Source organism: Aotus nancymaae, unplaced genomic scaffold (genome assembly GCF_030222135.1).
Source record: "Aotus nancymaae isolate 86718 unplaced genomic scaffold, 86718_ANA_hifiasm-v0.15.2.pri h1tg000048l, whole genome shotgun sequence".
Taxonomy (NCBI): Eukaryota; Metazoa; Chordata; class Mammalia; order Primates; family Aotidae; genus Aotus; species Aotus nancymaae.
In genome coordinates this window covers 8,697,419-8,718,893 of record NW_026988462.1, presented here as the reverse complement: position 1 = coordinate 8,718,893, position 21,475 = coordinate 8,697,419, and the positions used below count along the sequence as shown (strand labels likewise).

At 34.0% G+C, this 21,475-nt stretch overlaps 1 protein-coding gene and 1 non-coding gene across 3 annotated transcripts in view; both read left to right on the top strand.

The window, feature by feature from the left end:
* The window catches only part of GPC5 (glypican 5), a 1,393,669-nt gene that overhangs the window by 641,107 nt on the left and 731,087 nt on the right, over positions 1-21,475 (top strand). The window lies entirely within an intron of this gene.
* LOC135268990 (U4atac minor spliceosomal RNA) lies at positions 1,758-1,885 on the top strand. The gene has a single exon (XR_010337318.1). It is a non-coding gene; the product is annotated as a U4atac minor spliceosomal RNA (small nuclear RNA).

Genomic DNA, 21,475 nt, shown 5'->3' with positions numbered 1-21,475 from the left:
AATCTCAGTTGAATTCTCTGGGATAATCAGAAGACAACCACTATTGTGGTTCTGACAGCTAAATTAACAGAGGGTTTTTCATTTTTTTAAAATTAATTTTTAATTTTTATTTTTTGTAGAGACAGTCTTGCTATGTTGCCCATGCTGGTCTTGAATTTCTAGTCTCAAGTGATCCATTTGCCTTGGCCTCCCATAGTGATGGAATTCCAAATGTAAGCCACTTTGGCTGGCCAGAATTTTTTTAAATTAATACACTTTATTTTAGTAGCATTTTTAGTTTGAGAACAAAATTGTGTGGAACGTACAGAGTCTCCATACAGCCCATCCTTGCACATGCACAACTTTGCCCACTATCAATATCCCACACTAGACAGGTACTTTTTTTAAACCTACATTTACATTTTAAACCTACCTTGACTCACTGTTAACACTCAAATCTGTACTTTACGTTGGAATTGGGTCTTTATTTGTTTATTTATTTAGAGATGGAGTCTTGCTCCATCGCCCAGGCTGGAGTGCAGTGGCACGATCTCAGCTCACTGCAACCTCCACCTCCGGGGTTCAAGCAATTCTCCCTGCCTTAGCCTCCTGAGTAGCTAAGATTACAGGTGCCCGCCACCATGCCCAGCTAATTTTTGTATTTTTAGTAGAGACAGGATTTCACCATGTTGCCTAGGCTGGTGTCGAACTCCTGACCTCAAGTGATCCACCTGCCTCAGCCTCTCAAACTGCTGGGATTATAGGCATGAGCCACCACACTTGGCCAGAATTGGGTCTTTAGATTTATTTCCTTAAGGAAAGATTGGAGTGAATATTAAGGTCTTTCATCCCAATTAGACAACCGTTGACTCTGAGCCTGTGCAATTGTTTTGTGCTTTATCATGTTTTTCTAATTATCTTACCTGTCTCCATTTTTGCTCATAAAAAAGTTGAATTGCCTTGCTCTCTTCTCATAAAATGGTATATTTTATCTAAGAACACTTGACCATTAGGATATGTGTTTGTTACTTGAATGTATTGTGTCCTGCTTTTCTCTCATACAGATTTCAGGAGTAATCACAGAAGGGTTACTTGTAACTTGGCTATAGCTGCTCAGAATATGTTCGTATTTATATCAACTTAAAATGTCTTAGATGAGAAGACCACAAATAGTCTCCACAATGCGGCACACATCTGGTGGGTAACTACACGTTATCTAGAAGTAACATGCACCTTATAAATTTGCACAAATAAAAAAAAAGATTCAGAGTCGTTGCAGAAAGATTATCAGTGCTTTTAGCAGTTGGCCAAGAAACAGATATTCATTGTCGAATATCCATGAATATATATTAGTATCAATCCAGCTACCCAAAGGCAACCATTATTTATGTCGAATACGTATAGCCATTTCTTCTTATATACACCTATACACTAGAGTTATTTTATATAAAATAGAATATACTAGATATGTTTTTGTGTATAATCTTTTACATTCACTCAATAGTATATTATTGAGATGTTACCATGTCAATATATGATGTCATTTATAATGACTGTTGAATAGTTTCCCTTCTTAAGTATGTACCTTTATTTATTTAGCTAAGATTGACTTTTAAGATGTTTTCATATTTCATTACTATAAATAATATTTAGAAGAACATCATCCTAGCTGTGATTTATTTACCACTGCAGTAAATATAAAATATGTTATCTTAGCTGGGAGACTCACCTTTGCATAAAGGTGTAAGTATATTTTTAGGTGAAGTTCACATAAGTTAACCATCATTTCCTGGGGCTTGTGCAACTGTCCAATGAGTGCGTAGTGAGCGCTGTACTGCTAATGCCTACACAACATGCCTGCATCAACTAGAGCTTTGCTTTACCTTGGTGTAATGATTTTGAAAAAAAAAAAAAAAAAAAACCATTTAAAAATTTATTTAAACTTGCTCATTTTACACAAAGGAGTTTTTCATATTTATGTCGAATTTCATTGCTTTTTAATATTATAAATAGATTTGATATAGATAGAGTGTTGATATGATTTTTTCAGGTCTAATGTGTATTCCTCATTTTTGTTATTTGTTGCTCTTTAAAAGCAGAGTCCTATACAAAGAAGCTTGCAATAGTATAATGAGAAAATGGGTGGAATTTATGTAAATACAAATATATGAATTATTGATTAAAATGTAGTTATTGCAGTCATAGTAGATGCCTTTTGTATTGAATATAATTCATTCTCTTTGAAATTTGAAATAAAAATTAAAAATATTTGAGCTTATCCTAAAATTATTTCATTTATTTTTCCTCATATAACCATATATAGTATAAAAATGAAGGATTTTTAACACTTTGATTTCCCATTATTTTACCTTTCTGCCTCTTGAAAATCTAAGAGGAATCTCAGAGAACCATATGTTGATACTTTTCCAACATTTCTGTAAGCATAACTTAATTAGGGTTCTCATCAACAGCAGAAAAAGATACAGAATTCTCAAAGTTCTTTCTTACTTGATAATAACACAAAATCGAAAGACATTTATCAAAATAACTTGCTCATATGGCTATGAAGTAGCTATCCAGGATAGCAGGTCTATGTAGTTTTATTGTGAATGAACAGAAGTCATTTTATGTGGAATAAAAAGGTGAAGTATAATTACATACAATACTTGTCAAATTGCTGTTTTCAATTTTCAAAAAGGAATTACAATTTGAGAATAGAAATTATTAAAGAAAACAGGAAGAGATGTTGTTACCTTAATACAGCCTAACTTGTCACCAACCCTGCTTAATTATTCAGAATATTCTTAAAATCTTCAGGAAGTCTATCATGTTTAACCTGTTCTTTGCAGCTATCCGTAGGCAATAGAAGTAAACCACAAACTCGAGGATAACTATGTTTAAATTCTAAGACATTTACTGCAAAAATTAAAGACACATCAGTTCCTCCCCAGGAATTACTTCTGGGTTTGGATTATGGTGGTTTATATAGAACCCTCTTTGTAACCTGGTTGCTGTTAAGATAATACATAGCACTTTACTGTCAATAGAAAATGGCAGAACCTATTGCTAGGTTTTCTCTTGGAAATAAATGACAAATCACAATTATATAAACCAAGAGATGAGATAACGTATCTATATGTTTCATAATAATAACCATGGCAAAAGAAACCTATTGCATTTGCAAGATTAGAGCTAATCAGTTTTGCAGAGTGCAATAAATCAATTTTGAAAATGCCAAGTCAAATCAGGTATGCTAAGCTATTAACTAGTATGTGGTTTACAGCAAAACCAGAAATTGAGTTATAGGCAGCTTATTTGTAAAGCATTTGAAAATGCTAAGAAATATAGCACATTTAAATGGGCAGCCATCTTAGTGATAGGAAAGAAGAATTCAAACAGTAAGGAAAAATAATGCCGTTTCTGTTCTATGGGAACTAACTTATTGAAATTAAGTTTTGAAAGTTAATAATCATTCCCATAAGTGATTATATTTTAAATATTATCTAGAAATATTAAATGGAAACATGATTTAAGCATGGGCATGCAGTACATGCTGCTGTAAATGGACTCTGTGGCCACAGGACAGTCATGCTTTCTTGGGGAAGGGGAGACTTTGGCTGTGTCCATGAAGACATGTTTGTTTCCCGAAGTTTCAGTTTTCTATAGATATCCCTTACATCCATAACTAAAACTGAAAGAATGAGCCGGCAAGTAAGTCTGTTGGCCTCATCCATTTCTATTTATTTCCATATGTTGCTATGCTGCATATTTAATAAGGAAAAAAGTTTTCATTAAGAAAAATAAAACTTTAGACTGTAAGATCTTTTTCATCCCTACTATTCTATTTTGCTAAGAATAGCCATAATTTACAACTCTTTTTAACTAACATGTTTTCAAGTAATGACATCTGTTAAATGATGCTTCTGTTTTCATGTTAAGAAAATTCCAGACTTTCCAAACTTTCTTATTTTTAAAAGATCAAGTAATGATGTCAAAGAAAGAAAAATGTTAAGATGATTAGAAAAGAAATCACTATTAATTTTGCTTGCTTGTTTTTTGGGGGGTTAGACTCTAACCCATACATTTTGTTATTAGTTAATAACTACTGATTGTATAACTGTTGATAAGGTGATAGAGGATAGATTTTCATCTACAAGAGACATATTGATATACTTTGTATAATTTGTTTAGATTGCTTACTAAGAAATACTGTTTTTACATTCATTTGCATTGGTTTATTCTGTTTCCAATGTTTATATTTGGTTACTTAAAGCTAACTTTGTGAGACTATCCAAACACTGCTGAAAATAAATCAGAGTGTTTCTTTTATACAAAGTTTGGCTAGAAATGGATGTTGTCATTTTTTATATAGTAACAAGAAATTTGCCTAATCTCATAAAATAGTTACTACTAGAGAAAGGTCAAATTTTATTCCAATAAAACTATTCATATTTAAGATATTCCCTCTAATTTGACATGTGTTATCTGAACATTGAATACACATAATGGCAGCAAATGTGTGGGTGAATTTAGTTTTAAAATCGTGACATTAACTTTTGAGTTTGGTGAATAATGTGGACTAGCAAGTTGCATATTAAAGTGTTTGTAATGAGGTAGTAAGTCTCAAATGCTATAATAGTTTATGATCTAATTCTGATCTCATGTTTCAAGGAGAATTAAAAGATTTTCCTGTTATTCTTTATTGTTTAAGAACAATTTATATGCAGTGTAACATTCAGTAAACATTTATTGAGCACCTAGTGAGAACCCCTAATTGCCAGAGATACAGTTATGAGTCAGATCAAATCACTGCCCTTGAAGTTTGGGGAGGAAGACAAGAAAAATGATTTTTCATAAGGATTCTTTAATATATAAATCTGCACACTTAGGAGAGATAGTAAAAGAGTGGTCAGTTCTACGTTCAGAAGCAAATCACGAAAGACTCTCTAGAGGAGATAATATTCTTGTCTTCCTGCTCCTCCTTACCAAATGGAAAGTAACACTTACTTAAACAGAATACACCAAATTTGCACTGTTATTCATTTCCTAGCAACCTGGTACCAACAGCTTGCCTAAAATAATTTTCTGGTTAGGTTTATGGGTGAAAGTCATGAAACCAAGTCCCATAAATCAGATAGTCATGAGATTCACTGCATTTCCAAGACCAGTTGGGTTTACATCATTAGTAATAATCACATTATCTTAATTTTATTTATTACTCACTTAAAATGTCATGTTGAAGTATTTTTTTAAATCTCAGAGTATAATAGGTCCCACTAAGGAAAATGACAAAGGGGTTGTCCAAATCAAAATCACTCTGGGCCTACTGAGGATGTTATGATAAGGATAAAAATGAGAGTGGAACATTCTGAGAAATTATTTATTATTAATAAAGGAAAGATGTATTATATATTCCTACCATGCTTTGGGCCCAAGAAATAGATTGCTGAAAAAAATAAAGCAAGAGAGACTTTTGAAAATTAACTCTGCAGCAGATTTAAAATAAATAAATACATAAATAAGAACTTAAAACTGAAACTTGAAGGTGAGATCAAAATCAGATTGTTCTCTTTTGAGCTATAATAAGCCATAAAAAAGACTTTTCCTGACTAGTAAGTTAAATGCTTAATGATATGACATGAAGGAGGTTTGGGTACCATAAATGTTAACATCAAAAGTTTAATACACGAGAGTTCATGTGAAGACATTATTAATGAGAAATGATGCTCTTAGGAATTCCATATACTAATAAATTGCTCTAAATAAATGGGATCTATAACTTTTTATTCACCTGAAAGTTATCAGTGTTTCCATTATTTAAGAGTGATACTTTAGTTCAAATTGTAATTGTTTTAGGCACATAATTAAGTGAAAAATTTGACTGAGAGAGGGAGAGAGAGAGACAGAGAGAGCTGCCATTTTTAAATCAGAAGAAGCATGCTCCAGCTTTGGAATAATTATAGCTAAGTGTTTTTATCACTATTTAATGGCTTAAATTTCTAAGTATAGAGACACAGACACAAGGTTTTACAAAACTATCTCAACAGTGCCAGAACAAAACATATAGCTCTATTTATAGCAAAAAGGTTCACTGATGGCCATTTTGCCACTTGTAATATATTAGGCTATTAATAGGAAACTTGTGAGATAGCCTCGGATTATTTCTCACTCTAAATAGTGTCTCTCAAATGTAAGTGCATGTAAAGCCACCTCAGAGTTTTAAAAATTACCAGTATCTGGGTTCCACCTTTAGAGTTTCCGAGGTAATCGGTCTGGTGTCCAGGCTGGACGTTAGGACAGTGCAACCAAGGTTGACAAGCACTGTTGTAAAGAAACTTGAAAAAGGAGAAGCTTAGAGATTTTAAAAACTCAGAGGCAACAGAGTTGCAATAATTGTGGCAAAATGAATGATGCATATTACTTGAAGATAGAACATATCAGTTAGAGAAGATACCTAGAGGAGTGTTTCTTCAAATACCAAAGTGTTTACCACTGATTTAAAATGGTCCTTTTTTTTTTCAGAGAGCATGAAAACAATTAAAGTAATTCCTATGAATACAACAATCAACAAAATTCTCAATAAAACCAATTGTGTTAGTAATAATTTTGGTTCTGAGAGTTTTGAGAATGCAGAAAGAAACTCTCAGATCAGTGTTCTTAAAAATCAAAATAGCAGTTTGAGAACACCCAAAGGGTCAGTTAAATTAGATCAAATTATCTTTGATATGGGATTGGGATCATTTACTTTTGCTCTACTTTTAAAAAATATATTACCCAAATAGTTATGAGTCTATCCATCAAGTGTTCAAATTATTTTACATGTAATCTTCAATCTCCAAAAAATAAGTGGGACCACAACAAATTTACCCTAGTTTCTGCAGAGAGCATAAATAATTGCTTTCAAGGGATGCTTGAATGAAATTACTTCCCTGACTGCAGGGGTTGAGGCTTGGTGAAGATTTGTCCTTTGTGAATAATGAGAAGAGTATACTTGGATATAAAAATAGTAAAGAAATAATTAGTTTTTTAAAAACCCTAAATTCCATGTTTAGCAAAGTTAATGAGTCCCTAAATTCCTAAAGCTGAATATTAGTGTATAAATGAGTACTCCAAACCAATAGAGAATAACCTTATAATTCATGGCTATTTAGCTAAAACTTCGTATGTTCTTATCATTCTGTGTCTCCTACTTTTAGATTGAACAGATATTTTGACTCCTAAAAGACTCAAACTTTCTGACAATTCCCTTTATTACTAAGTTACTTTTCGAGAAATCGTTTATTAAGTAAAAATTAAATTTACATTTTCAAAATTGCAAATTGGGTTAATTTACCAAATCTTTGATGTGTTTTGTGTTTTCACTTAGCCAGTTTTGTTTCTGATATGTAAATATTCAAAAATATTTGTTGAAATTACAAATTACATGAATTGATTTTTGTGGGGACTAGGGTAGTTACTTTTTATTCAAGTTCTGTGCTGTTTTGTACATTCAAATTATTATATTGTGAATAATTTTAAAGACAGTAGCTAAATGATCATTTGAGATAATGGTAACAATACTCAGGAGTTGAAAAGATATGATTTTAAGTATGAACTAAGGAGATTGCACTTTATGTAACTAGGGGATGATATGAACATCTGTTTTTTTTTTTTGAGAAGGAGTTTAGCTCTTGTTACCCAGCCTGGAGTGCAATGGCGCGATCTCGGCTCACCGCAACCTCCGCCTCCTGGGTTCAGGCAATTCTCCTGCCTCAGCCTCCTGAGTAGCTGGGATTACCGGCACGCGCCACTATGCCCAGCTAATTTTTTGTATTTTTAATAGCGACGGGGTTTCACCATGTTGACCAGGATAGTCTCGATTTCTTGACTTCGTGATCTACCCGCCTCGGCCTCCCAATGAACATCTGTTTTAACAGCACGACTGAATTGGGAATTCTTTTTTGAAGTTTTGTAAAAGGGAGGCAGAAGTTTAAGGAAAAAAGTTGGCTGGTAAACTTGGATAGTTTTAGATCTATTAGTGACAGAATACTCAAGGTCTTGAAAATAGGGAAAGTTGCTTTTTTCATGTTAAAGGACGAGGGCTGCCATATGCTAATCACTGTATCTACTCAGATTCTATACAGTGATTTGTACAGAGAAGGGATTTAGTAAATCTTTACAAAATGAAGGTTAGATGATGGAATGGACCATTGTGGCTGAAGGAGACAATAGTGAAAATGGGGATATTAGGAAAGAAAGTGGATGAAAGTGGCTCAGATTTTGTTAAATTAAGATACAACAAATCTGAAAACAAACAAACAAAAAAATCAGTCTGCATGACTTCTTAAAGTCCCCACCTCTTAATACTGTTCCAGTGGCAATTAAATTTCACATGATTTTGAAGGGGACATTAAAACCATAGCAAAAGGCACATTATATTCGTAGCTTCAGTGTAGCGCTTCTTTACCAGGCAAATAAATCCTGGTAGATATGCAAGAGCTTGCTCCTAATCCAAAGTAAACAAAGTATGTTTTACTGAGAAAATTGCAGATCTATCAAAGGATAATTTGACAGCCAGAGTATAGAATACTATCAAGATATTTTCCTCTGTTTTACATACATGTGTAATTCCTGCTTGAATGCAAGAGGGCCGAATACCAGCCTTATTTAATATATTTTGTGTCAAGTTCTGTATACAGATTTTGTTTTCTTGAGGTGAGAGGAGAGGAAAGAGGAGAACATTAATTCCAGATAGCTTTAAGCAAATGTTAGAAAGGTGAACATTTATAGGCTTCCAAATATCTTTTGGCTAGCTGACATTTACAAACACTGAGCTAGGTAAGCTTTTTCCTTTAGCAATATTAAGGCTCTCGCAGCAGCCTCACACAGGATATGTGTAGTGAAATATGCCATTCAAACATAGTAAAGAAGAAGACTGTTTGTAACCATGGTCGGTGAAAATCATGAGAACCAAGTCTTTCTTCTTATTTTAGACATCCTATAAAAGCATTGCAAAAGTTTATATAGCTGGTCAAAATATTTGGGACTATTTGCTCCATTTCCACACCTTAATTTAAGATCCAAGCATTTTTTGAGATGGAAATTGCCTATTTAAATCAAGGAATAATATGTTTTAAATTACTGAGAGTATTCTGTTGAAACATAATGAGAACAGAAAGCAGTGTTAATAAGAAAAATAGTATTTACAAAGATTGCTTAAGGATGCAAGCTGGGTACCAACTAATTCTAATTCTTTAATTCTGGTATATGTACAACGTCCCAGTGGTATGAAAACAAAATGTGTATTTCCAAGCTGTATGTTTTAGGATGAGAGAATTTCAACGAAATATTAAATTCCCAAATCATATGCAGACAAGTGTCAATCATTGCTTTAACACGACAGCTGGAGGAAAAAATTCCAAGCAACATGTGTAGGTAATTGTAATTAATGTTTATCTGTACATAGGAAGATAATTTCAGAGATATGTAAGTATGTAGATAACTCGGATTTCTAATTACTGTATTTATCAAGTTCTAAATGCTGTCTAAATTTAGAAATGAAAGCAATTTCAAAATAGCATGCATCTTATAATCACAATATTAAACTGACCTCTACTTTCCCAGCTATTCTCTGCCTTTCTGTCTCTGTCTCTGCCTCTGTCTCTATCCCATACACGTATGTGTGTATGTGTATATTCACCCTCACTTGTGAACAAATATTCATAACCACATGGATAAACACACACTATAAAAGCACATATAAGGACATAGACTAAAATATTATCAGTAGGTATTTTTAAGACAAACCCGATGGGTCATTTTAATTTTCTACTTTGTACATACCTGTTTTGATTGCAACTTTAAAAATAAGCCTGTGCTGGGCACGGTGGCTCACGCCTGTAATCCCAGCACTTTGAGAGGCCAAGGTGGGTGGATCACGAGGTCAAGAGATCAAGACCATCCTGGCCAACATGGTGAAACCCTATCTCTACTAAAAACAGAAAAATTAGCTGGGCCTGGTGGTGTGTGCCTGCAGTCCCAGCTACTTGGGAGTCTGAGGCAGAAGAATCACTTGAACCTGGGAGGCAGAGGTTGCAGTGAGCTGAGATAGCCCCACTGTACTCCAGCCTGGTGACAGAGCAAGACTCCATCTCAAATAATAATAATAAGCCTGTGTTAATTTTAAAGAGAGAGAGAGAGAGAGAGAGAGAGAGAGAGAGAGAGAGAGAGAGAGAAAGATTTGCCTGTTCGGGAAAATTTTTTTAAATGAACACCACAGGAAATTAGATCATTCTTAGGTGCCTGCCATTTATATCTAAAAATAGTTTTCCATAATGGGATAGTTCTAGCATCAGTAGAGGTATCCATGGTCACATCCAGATTGAACCTTGTCGTTGCAGGCTAGAAATATTTAAAACTATTTAACTGACTTGAAGAATTCTTCAATTTTTGAAAATATGTTTAAAAAGAAAAACTTTCCAGTTAATTTTATGAAGTTAACAAAATACTGATTCTAAATGATATATTTATAAAATTTTATTTTACAATTGGTTATTGGTAGTGTAAGGAAATATAATAGACTTTTATGTGCTCATACTGTAACCTGTGATCCTGATAGCTATATTTAGTTACTAGTTCTAATATTTTATTTTAGATTTTGTGCATATACAATAACGTGATTAGCAAATAACGACCAGTGTATTTCTTTCTTGCTAATTTCTACATTTTTTTTTCTTATTGAGCTGACTAGGGAATCTTATTTTTGATCCCATAAGGAAAGCTTTCCATATTTCTTTATTAGTTATAATATTTTTGTAAGATTGTATGATTTTCTTTCATCAGATTAAATAAATCCCATTCTATTCCTCGTTTGCATATTAAAAATATATATTTCCTACATCTATCGAGATGTGATTTTCTTTCATATTGTTAATATAGTGAATTACAATAATTTATTTTGTGATATTGAAATAATATTGCATTATTAGAAAAAACAATTTGTTTTTAATTTATTGTACTTTTAAAAATTAAGATATAATTCATATACCATAAAATTTGCCCTTAAAAAGGATGCAACTCTGTGATTAGGTTGTGGTATAATCATGGCAATTCCAGAATAATTTCATCACTGAAAAAAAAAACATCCTGTCCTAGCCCCTGGCAATCACCAATTCACTTTCTGCCTCTCTAGCTTTGCTTTCTCTGGGCATTTTATATAAGTAGAATGATAGAATATGTGACATTTTATGTCTGGCTTTATTATGTTTTCATGATTCATATACTCATCATGTATCAGTAGTTCATTCTTTTTAAGGCTAAATTATATTCCATTGTGTGGATATAGCATTCTTTGATTATCCATTCGTCAGTTGGTGGACATTTGGGTTGTCTTCATGGCCATTACAAATAATGTTGCTATAAACAATTGTGTCCAAGTTTTTTGTAGACATGTTTTTCATTCTTTCGGAGATATTCCTAAGGAGTAGAATTGTCCAGTCATTTGGTAACACTGTTTAACTTTCTCTCTCTCTCTCTCTCTCTTTGTTCTATAACAGAGTCTCACTCTGTCGCCCAGGCTGGAGTGCAGTGGCACAGTCTTGCCTCACTGCAATATCCACCTCCTGGGTTCAAGCAATTCTCCTGCCTCAGCTGCCTGAGTAGCTGGGATTACAGGTGCTAGCCACCACTCCTGGCTAACTGGCTAATTTTTGTATTTTTAGTAGAGATGGGGTTTCACTATTTTGGCCAGGCTGGTCTCCAACTCCTGACCTCAGGTGATCCATCCATCTTGGCCTCCCAAAGTGGAACTGCAAAATTGTTTCTACCGTGGCCGCATCATTTTACATTCCCACCAGCAATTTATGTGAGATTGTTTCCATGTTCTCGGCTATACTTGTTACTTTCTTTTTGATCATAGTATGAAATGGTATCTCCTTGTGGTGTTGTTGATTTGCATTTCTCAAATGACCAATATGTTGAATATCTTTTCATGTGCTTCTTGCGTATTGTGTATCTTTTCTCGAGAACTTTCTACTCAAATCATTTCTCCATTTAAAATTAGCTTACTATATTTTTTATTATTTAGTTGTAAAATATATATTCTGAATACAAATCTCTTATAACATGTGTGATTTGCTAAATTGTTCTCCCATTCTGTAGGTTGTCTTTTCACTTCCTTGGTTTTCTTTTGAACAAAAATTTAGTTTTAATTAAGCATAGGGTAGCTTCTTTTTTTCTTTTGTTGCTTGTAATTGGGTGCCATATCTAGGAAACCATTGTTTAATCCAAGGTCATGAATATTTTGCTTATGTTTTCTTCTATGAGTTTTTTTACTTCTAGGTCTTACATTTAGGTTTTGATCAACTTTGTGTGTAATATAAGGTTACAATCCCGCTTCGCTTGTTTGCATGCATATATAGAGTCGTACAATCCAACTTCGCTTGTTTGCATGCATATATAGAGTCATACAATCCAACTTCGCTTGTTTGCATGCATATATAGAGTCGTACAATCCAACTTCGCTTGTTTGCATGCATATATAGAGTCGTACAATCCAACTTCGCTTGTTTGCATGCATATATAGAGTCATCTCAGCACTATTTGTTGACAAGACTGCTCTTTCTCCATTGAATTTTCTTGGCATCCTTGTCAAAAATCAATTCCTCATAAATATAAGGTTTACTTATTGATGCTCAATATTATTTCATTAAAAGTATATGTCTATCTTTATGCTAGTACAACACTGAATTAATATAGTTTGCTAGAAAATTTTCTGTTTCAAGATGATTTAGACTGTTCTGGGCATTTTGCTATATTAGTTTCCCATTGCTGATGTAACATCTTTCTACAAAGTTACGCCTAAAAACATCAGTTTTATTATCTTACAGTTTTGGAGGTGATGTTCTAAAATAAAGATGTCAGCAGGGCTGTATTCCCTATTGAGGCTCTAGGCAACAATCTTGTTTCCTTGCTCTTTCCAGCTTTTGGATGCCATCCTCATTCCTTAGCTGTGGCCCCTTCCTCTGATATCTTCTTTCATTATTACATCTTCTTCTCTAGCTATGACACTCACGTTTCTCTCATTCCCTTTTAAGGATTACATTGGGCCCATCTAGATAATTCATGATATTTACCTGTCTAAAAATTTCCTTATGTAATCATGTTTACAAAGTCCTTTTGGTAAAGTAGCTTAAAATACTTTCAGAATTTGGAATACGGACATCTTTGAGGGGGAATTTTTCTGTTACCACACTTGCATTTCCATGTGAATTTTATGATTAGGTTGTTGATTATTACAAATGAGCTGAGATTTGTAGTGAATCTGACAAACATTTGGAAAGTGCTACCATCTTAACAGTACAGTATCAAGCCTCTTCCTACGTGTTTAACACCTGTGGGTAATACAAGTATGTTTTTATGTTGTTTGAAATATAATTGTTTGTTCATTTAAGTTTCAGATTATTCATTGCTAGTTTACAGAAATACAATTGATTTTTGTATATTGATTTTGTATCTTAAAACCTTGCTGAAATCATTCATTAGTTCTGTGTGTGTATGTGTGTGTGTGTGTGTGTGTGTATTCCTTAGAACTTTCTATAGGCATAAATATTTCTCCATATACATCTATATCCAAATTCTTTATACCTCATGGTATCTCCATATAGAGAGAGCTGTATTTCTTTCTTTTTAATCTTGACCCCAGGCTAATATCCAATTGAATAAAAGGTAGTACTACCATTGAACACACCATAGAATATTAACTTTGTAAACTGACTTGAAGTCAGTTTAGGATTCCCACAGGCATGTTCAAAATAGTACTTTCTTTTGCCTGTGAAATTCTGCCTTATGTCTTGAATTTATACTCTAGGTAAATGTTGTCAGCAGAATAAAAGCCCCCAAAGATGTTCTCACTTTAATAGTCAAACTTTAACAGTCACTCTCTTTTATAGTCAAATGGTCTATTAAATGAGGTCTTCCCAGATGATCTCAGATTAATAGTACCACTTTTTAAAATTAGATTTCTAGATACTTTCATTATTGTAATCCCCTTTTTATAGGAATTTCTGTTGTTGCATATCTCCTTACTAAACTAACACCTTTTTGTTTTTGAATCTGCATTGGTAGTTGGACACATATAGAGTACATTAAATATATATGACTAATGAGGTAACACATGAATGCACCTCAGACCACTTATCCTAAATCAACCATTCTTTTTCTATGATTCTGTCAAATACTCTTTCTCTGGTATCCTATACTTTTGTTACTATTCATGGATTTTCTCCTTCTATTCATAATTATTTTCTTACTGATATGCAAGAATTTTCTATGTATTCTTTAGTTTATCTATCACATATCTTGCAAATTTTTGTCTGGTTTGCATATCTTTTTATTTTATTGTGAATGACATTATAGAACTTTACAGATGAAATAAAATCTGTCACTGTTTTTTTCTATAGATTCTCCTTTTTAATTTCTTTGTTACAAATATTTATTAAGAAGGACAATTCAAAAGTTAGCCGGGCAAGCATATAGATTCTTACTGAATTTTAGTTTTTGAATGCATTCTTCAACTCAAGTTCAGATAAAATATGCACCTATGTTTTCTTCCAAAAATTTTTAAAAACAAAATATCTCTTGTTCTATATGCAATTATTTTAAGATATATATAAAGTAGGAATCCAACCTTATTTTGTTCCAAATAGTTAACCAGTTACCCTGGTTCCTGAATTATCTGCTGAGCAAGCTATTCTTATCCCTTTAACTTGAAATACCAAAATCTGTCATTGAAAAGTCATATACATGTCTATTCTTTCACTTATGCAGCCCTATTTAATTATTGACATGATAAAATGTTGCTTATCCTTCTGCTAAATTTCTTTGAGAGTTTCTAATATTTATCCTTTCAGATGAAATTTAATTATTTTTAATCAAAGATCAAAAATATATCATCAAATTTTTATTTTTATTTTTTTCAAAAGAAAAGACACACAAAAAATTGTTTTCATCCAATGCTCCTTTTAAATTCCTAATGGAAATAATACATTTTATCCATTCATTTTATATATATGTTTATATATAAAATGGATTTTTTTTCTTGAATTAATGATTAATGAAATGATCATTTTATTAATGAATGAATAAAATTCATATATAATGAATGAATAAAAACATGTATAAATATATTCATATTTATTTTTAAAGAATTTTTGGCTAATTTTTGGCTAATTTTTTTCCTTGCTAATTTTCTTTTCTTTCCTTTTCTTTTTTTTTTGAGACAGAGTCTTGCTCTGTTGCCCAGGCTGGAGTGCAGTGGCATGACCTCAGCTCACTGCAACCCCCACATCCCTGGCTCAAGTGATTCTCTCGTACCTCAGCCTCCCGAGTAGTTGGGATTAATGGCACATGCCACCACACCCTGCTAATTTTTTAATTTTGTAGTAGAGATGAGATTTCTCTATGTTGGCCAGGCTGGTCTTGAATTCCTGGCCTCAAGCGACCTGCCCACCTTGGCCTCGCAAAGTGCTGGGATTACAGGCATGAACCACCATGGCCAACCAAGAGTCAATGTTACTTTTAAAATAAATCAAAAGACCAAAAATTATCTGACATAAATCAACAAAAGAAAACAGCAATCTACTATTAAACATGATACAATTTAAGGCAAAATTATTTTATTTGGGATTTTGAATTTCTTGTGTTTTCTCATCTTACTTGAGTCTCCTTTTCATGCCCACATTCCTCACACTTTTCCCTCTACAAGCTTACTGCGCTTGTTTTTTTTTTTTTTTTTTTTTTAGTATAAAAATGGACTTTTTTCCTAATTTTTGTATTTCTTGTGTTAAATTCTTTTCATAAGTACATTATTTTTGAATCCTAAATATTTTGTTAAATTAGATGAATGTTCAAAATGTTTGCTCATTCATAACTACAGAAGGATGTAGATTTAAGCCCTAGTTTTTCCAGCAGAAAAGCCAGATGGACCATAGCTTGTCCGTTTCTAGTTGAACCCAATAAGCTTTCTTTTTCTCCCAACTTTATCCAGGAAGAATCATTTTATATGCAGATTTCTGATCCAGTCTTCAGGGTTTCCAAGGCATTTATCAAGCATGGTTTTACTAGACAAATGTAGAGCCTTCTGCGTCTTTAATACTGGACTTCCTAATGCCAGACAGTTGGTACCTTTGGGCTAGTTCTTCTTTGCGCTGTTCATATCTCACTGACTTAGATATGATTGCTTGCTGCAGGGTGATGACTTTCCTCTGTGAATCTTCCTCTGTTTCATTATTGATGGTATACCATGTACATGAGACAAAGCTTTCTTTACTCTTCTTAAGGTCTCTCCATGCTGTATGGTCCAGATAATATGGAGTTACCCATTGTAAACTCATTTACAATGAAGTTAGTCATAGCACTGATATGGTTTGGCTGTATCTCCACCCAAATCACATCTTGAATTGCAGTTACCATAATCCCCATGTGCTGTGGGAGGGACCAAGTGGGAGGTAATTGAACATTGATTCTCATGATAGTGAGTTCTCCTGAGATTTTATACAGGTCTTTTTCCTCTTTGCTCAGCATTTCTCCTTCCTGCCATCATGTGAAGGATGTGTTTGCTTCCACTTCTGCTCCCTTTTTTCCCTTTATCAATTTCAGTGTCATTCAGTTCAACACAAATTTTGTGAACAGCTGGTGTGTGGTCAGCCCAAGGCTAAAACATCATAAGTGAATACATTGAGGACGGAAGTTTTGTGAACTGTGGAAGGAGAAGCCACATTTCTGTGTACGGAGGAGAGAGCAAGAGTGGACAACCTGCAAGAAGTTGAGCCATGTAGACAATGTGCTAGAGGAAGAGAAGCGAAAGTTGGATACCATAGCTTACAATGAGAATAGGAATTGGTAAAAAATGTCAAAACAGGAGAGATAATATATGTTTAGAGGTTTAGTCGAGGAGCCATTTGACTTCTCTGCTCTTTTTGAGGAAGACGTGAATTGACAGATATAGGCAAAGTGTATTTGAAGTACAAGCAACAGCATCTATCTAGAAAACCAAAACACAGAGGGCATTAAGTGTGGGGGAACTGTGAATATTTCAACTTTGGCCACAACCTTGGGTAGATATCATAGTTGGCCAGTAATGAAAACTTTTCTGAAAATGTATGTTTATGTCACACTGTGATAAAGCAGTATATAATTCACTGGTTTATTTTTACCCAATTCTTGATTTTCCTGAATTACTGAGCATCATGAGACAATGGCCCTTTTTAAGAAGTTCTAAGGATGGTAGGCAAATATGCAGGAAGGTATTTGTAACCCTAGAAACCCATTGGAGACACCTCACTAATGCAGGGAAACCGTACATAGGAGGGTAGGCACTGAGCCAAAAATGAAAAGTGATCTCTCCGCACGCCACTATCTAACTTCTTCAGCTTTGTTTAAACTCTGTCATCTGCTTGGGCAGCAGCAACTTCTTCCTAACAGTGTATGTTCTCATTGAGTACTGGCAAATAGTTTCTGTATCGTATAGAACTAAGTTTCCTGTTTGTTTTTGTATTTCTGCTTTGTATTGTATTGTACTTTGGTTTACTTATTTGCCTTTAGTCCAGATCATGATTCTAGTAGTTTATAAAAATTTTGTGCATATGCCTCTTTAGAAATTTTTTTCTTATTTGTATAGCCACAGAATACTTGGAAGATTCCTTTACCCGATGCCAAAAAAATCTTCTTAGTACATTCTGCTGAGGCTTTTACATTAGTGCATGTTAACGTTAAGTGGGAATATTCTACCATGTGAAATACTTTATGCGACGAAAGGAATGTTCTTAGAAAAGATTCTCATCTCAAGCAAAATTTGTACTGGAGATAACTGTCTGCAATCAAAGACGTCCCTATTTTTAGCTCACAGTTTACTACAGAGGATAATTGGAGAGGTACTCTAACATTAGCAACAGAAAGGCATTTGAAGTTCATGACACTTGATAATGGAACCTCTCTATTTCTTAGTCTCTACCACCATTTCATAAAATGTACTAAGTTATCAGAGGAGATGAGATACGTATTTGACCCAATTAAAAAAATTTAATATAATCAATATGTACTTATAAGGTACATTAATTATATTAATACATGTCAAGTCTCAAGATACATTCTGAATAAAAATTTTTCAGTTTAATATTACAAATATTTTTTATCATTAAATTTTAAATACACATGAAATTATCTGTGTAACATATTGAAATGTATGGCATATTATGACAAAGGATTTCTCTATTATAGCATCTTTTATTTCACTGGCTTGTTATTATTTCTGGTTGGTGAGTTTAACAGACTGCAATCTTTAATTTTATTTAGTTAAGTGATTTGTTGCATTTTCAAATCAGTAGATAATATATGTATCATCTTAGCCTTAATTTATAATTATATGATATTTCAATAATATTCTGGAAGCCAATCAATAAAATTAATTAAGCTTCAAATTCTGGGCTGTCTAATTGATTATTATATTTCTTTATTATTCTTTAAGGGGAACACAGACAATATTTTGTTTCGAGATGCCAATTTTCTAAAGTGAGAAAAATTCATTCTAAAAATTAAATTGTATGTTCCATATCTGTGTGAGATCAGATAAATCATGTGTCTTAGAGAGGGAAAGGCTTGAGAATATAGTTTTCATGCTTTCTTATTTATCTATATTTTCCTATATGATTTTTGTTGACTTACAAAATTTATTTCATATTAAAATTGTCAAATATGTGAATTCATGAACCACCTGTTGAAGACAACTGAAAGAATATAAATAAATAAAATTGGTGGCTCATTGTTTTTCAATAACTTGTGAGGACTAAGCTCTGATTTTTTTTTGAGACAGAGTCTCACTCTGTCGCCAGGCTGGAGTGCAGTGGCGCGATCTCAGCTCACTACAACCTCTGCCTCCAGGGTTCAAGCAATTCTCCTGCCTCAGCCTCCCAAGTAGCTGGGACTACAGGTGCACGCCACCACGCCCAGCTAATTTTTGTATTTTTAGTAGATGGGTTTCACCATGTTGGCCAGGATGGTCTCAATCTCTTGACCTCGTGATCCACCCGCCTCGGCCTCCCAAAGTGCTGGGATTATAGGCGTGAGTGATTTTTTATCTTGCCCAAATTCCTCTCTAAGGGGTCTGGGGAGTCATGCCCTACAAACCATAAATTCTCATCAGATAGGTTTTATTTAACCCTATATATCATGACTGACTTTGCTATCTGACTCTGGCACAACATTATGTGACAAAGAAGAAAGTCAAAAAATTTTACCCCAAAAGCATGTTTCTTTGCTGTATTTTGAAATGGTCCTGCAAACTGTCCTTTGTGGGGGACATAAGCATCTGTAAAGAATATCTATTAACATAGCTAGATCTTTTTCTTCCAGGCCCTCCCAATCCTAAATGAGTCTAGCATGTTTTAAAGGTCTGAATAGGAAATATTTGTCATCTGTTATCTCTAAGGGCAGCCACTATAAGACTTCAGAAGAACCTTGGTCTCTACAATCTTTTAGTTTAACCTGAACATTTCTTTTCTATTGATCCCAGGTCTTTAGACAAACTCAACCAATTGTCAATCACAAAATGTTTAAATTTACCTATAGCCTGAAAGCCCCCCACTTTGAGTTGTCCTGCCTTTCTGACCCAAACCAATGTATTTCTTAAATGTATTCGATTGATGTCTCATACCTCCCTAAAATGTATAAAACCAAGCTGTACCCCGACCACCTTGGGCACATGCTCTCAGGATGTGAGAACCCTGAGGGCTGTGTCATGTGCCATGGTCACTCATCTTTGGCTCAGAATAAATCTTTTAAAATATTTTATCGAGTTTGACTCTTCATTAACACTTTTTTCACTGAATGAACTGGATTTCCACTGTTAATATTACCCTAATGTAAAGAGCAGTGAGGTAACAGACTTTTTTTCAGCCTTGTACTTACAGAGTAGATGACCCTGTGATCTGAGCCCCAATTCCTAACAGGGATGCTTTGGAATGAATGGATCAAGAGGTACCTTGAACTGGAGATTGACGCTGCTTCATGGTAGCATTTTTCTAGAATACATGTCTCCATAATAAAACGAGTTCCTGAATGGTAGATGAAGATATACAGTCATAAAGCCAAAAGATAAGCCACCCATTCCAGAATTGCCACTTCCTCCTTTATCTGCGGTGATCAAGTAGCAACTGTGACAGAGTCAACAGGTTGTACAGCGCACAAAAGGGATGTTCTGGCTGAGAAGAGAAAGTCTGCAAATGTGAAGTCCTGAATTGAGGAGAAACTTTCAAGGACAGGAAAAGGAAAATGAACAAGAAAAATAAAAGATTTTAAAAAGAAATGAAGCTGGAACTCTAACATCATAGCCTAATCCCTAAATACCAGACAGATGTTAGAAGAATGTCAAGCATTGCTGAACTTGATAGACATAGATACATATAGGTAGGTGGATATATAGATTGAGATAGATAATAGATAGGCAGATAGATACACACATACATACATACATGCACACATACCTAGATATATAGATACATAGATACATCGATGTATTGAATTGTACACAGAGAGACAAGTGAGACATTAAATTGTAACTTGCTAAAGACCATTTACGATACTTTCTACAAAGAGAAATATCTAAAGTGTTTTTGGATAATTAATTCCATATTCTTTAGCAACTCATCCAATTTCCCTCTGGCAGAGATTCAGGACAAAGACGTTTCAAGTCAGTTTACATTGAGTCTCAAAAAGCAGTAAAATACCTTTATTCCGAGCCCTATTTTAAACCTTTTAGCAAGTTGATGCTACTGTGACTCTTATGCTTGTCACCAGAGAAGCAATTCAGAAGACTTGTTAATGTTTCAGAAGTTGCTTAAAATTCCTGTAAAGTGATAGGCCTGACCTTCTGGGGTTAATGTGAGAATCATAGCAGATAATACATGTAAAGTACCTAGAACAATGCTTGACATACGACAAATGCTATGTGTTAGCCATGATTCGTATTTTCATTACTAAAAATGTCTCACACTCTTTTCCCTAAATTGCCCTGCCATTTCTTTATGCTTAATTTCTTTACCTTAATCATATTTGCTATTCGTGTTCCAAAATTTCTCTTTTTTATATTTTTATTTCTTTATATACTGCTTCCAATATCTTCTACCCAAACAGAAAGCTTCCTCTCTCCTTTAAGAATACCCATTAGTAGCCGGGTATGGTGGCTCATGCCTGTAATCCCAGCACTTTGGGAGGCTGAGGCGGGCAGATCACGAGGTCAGGAGTTCAAGACCAGCCTGGCCAGCATGGTGAAACCCCGTCTCAACTAAAAATACAAAAAATTAGCTGGGCCTGGTGGCATGCACCTGTAATCCCAGCTACTTGGGAGGCTGAGGCAGGAGAATCGCTTGAACTTGGAAGGTGGAGGATGCAGTGAGCAGAGATTGTGCCACTGCACTCCAGCCTGGATGACAGGCAAGACCATCTCAAAAGAAAAAAAAAAGAG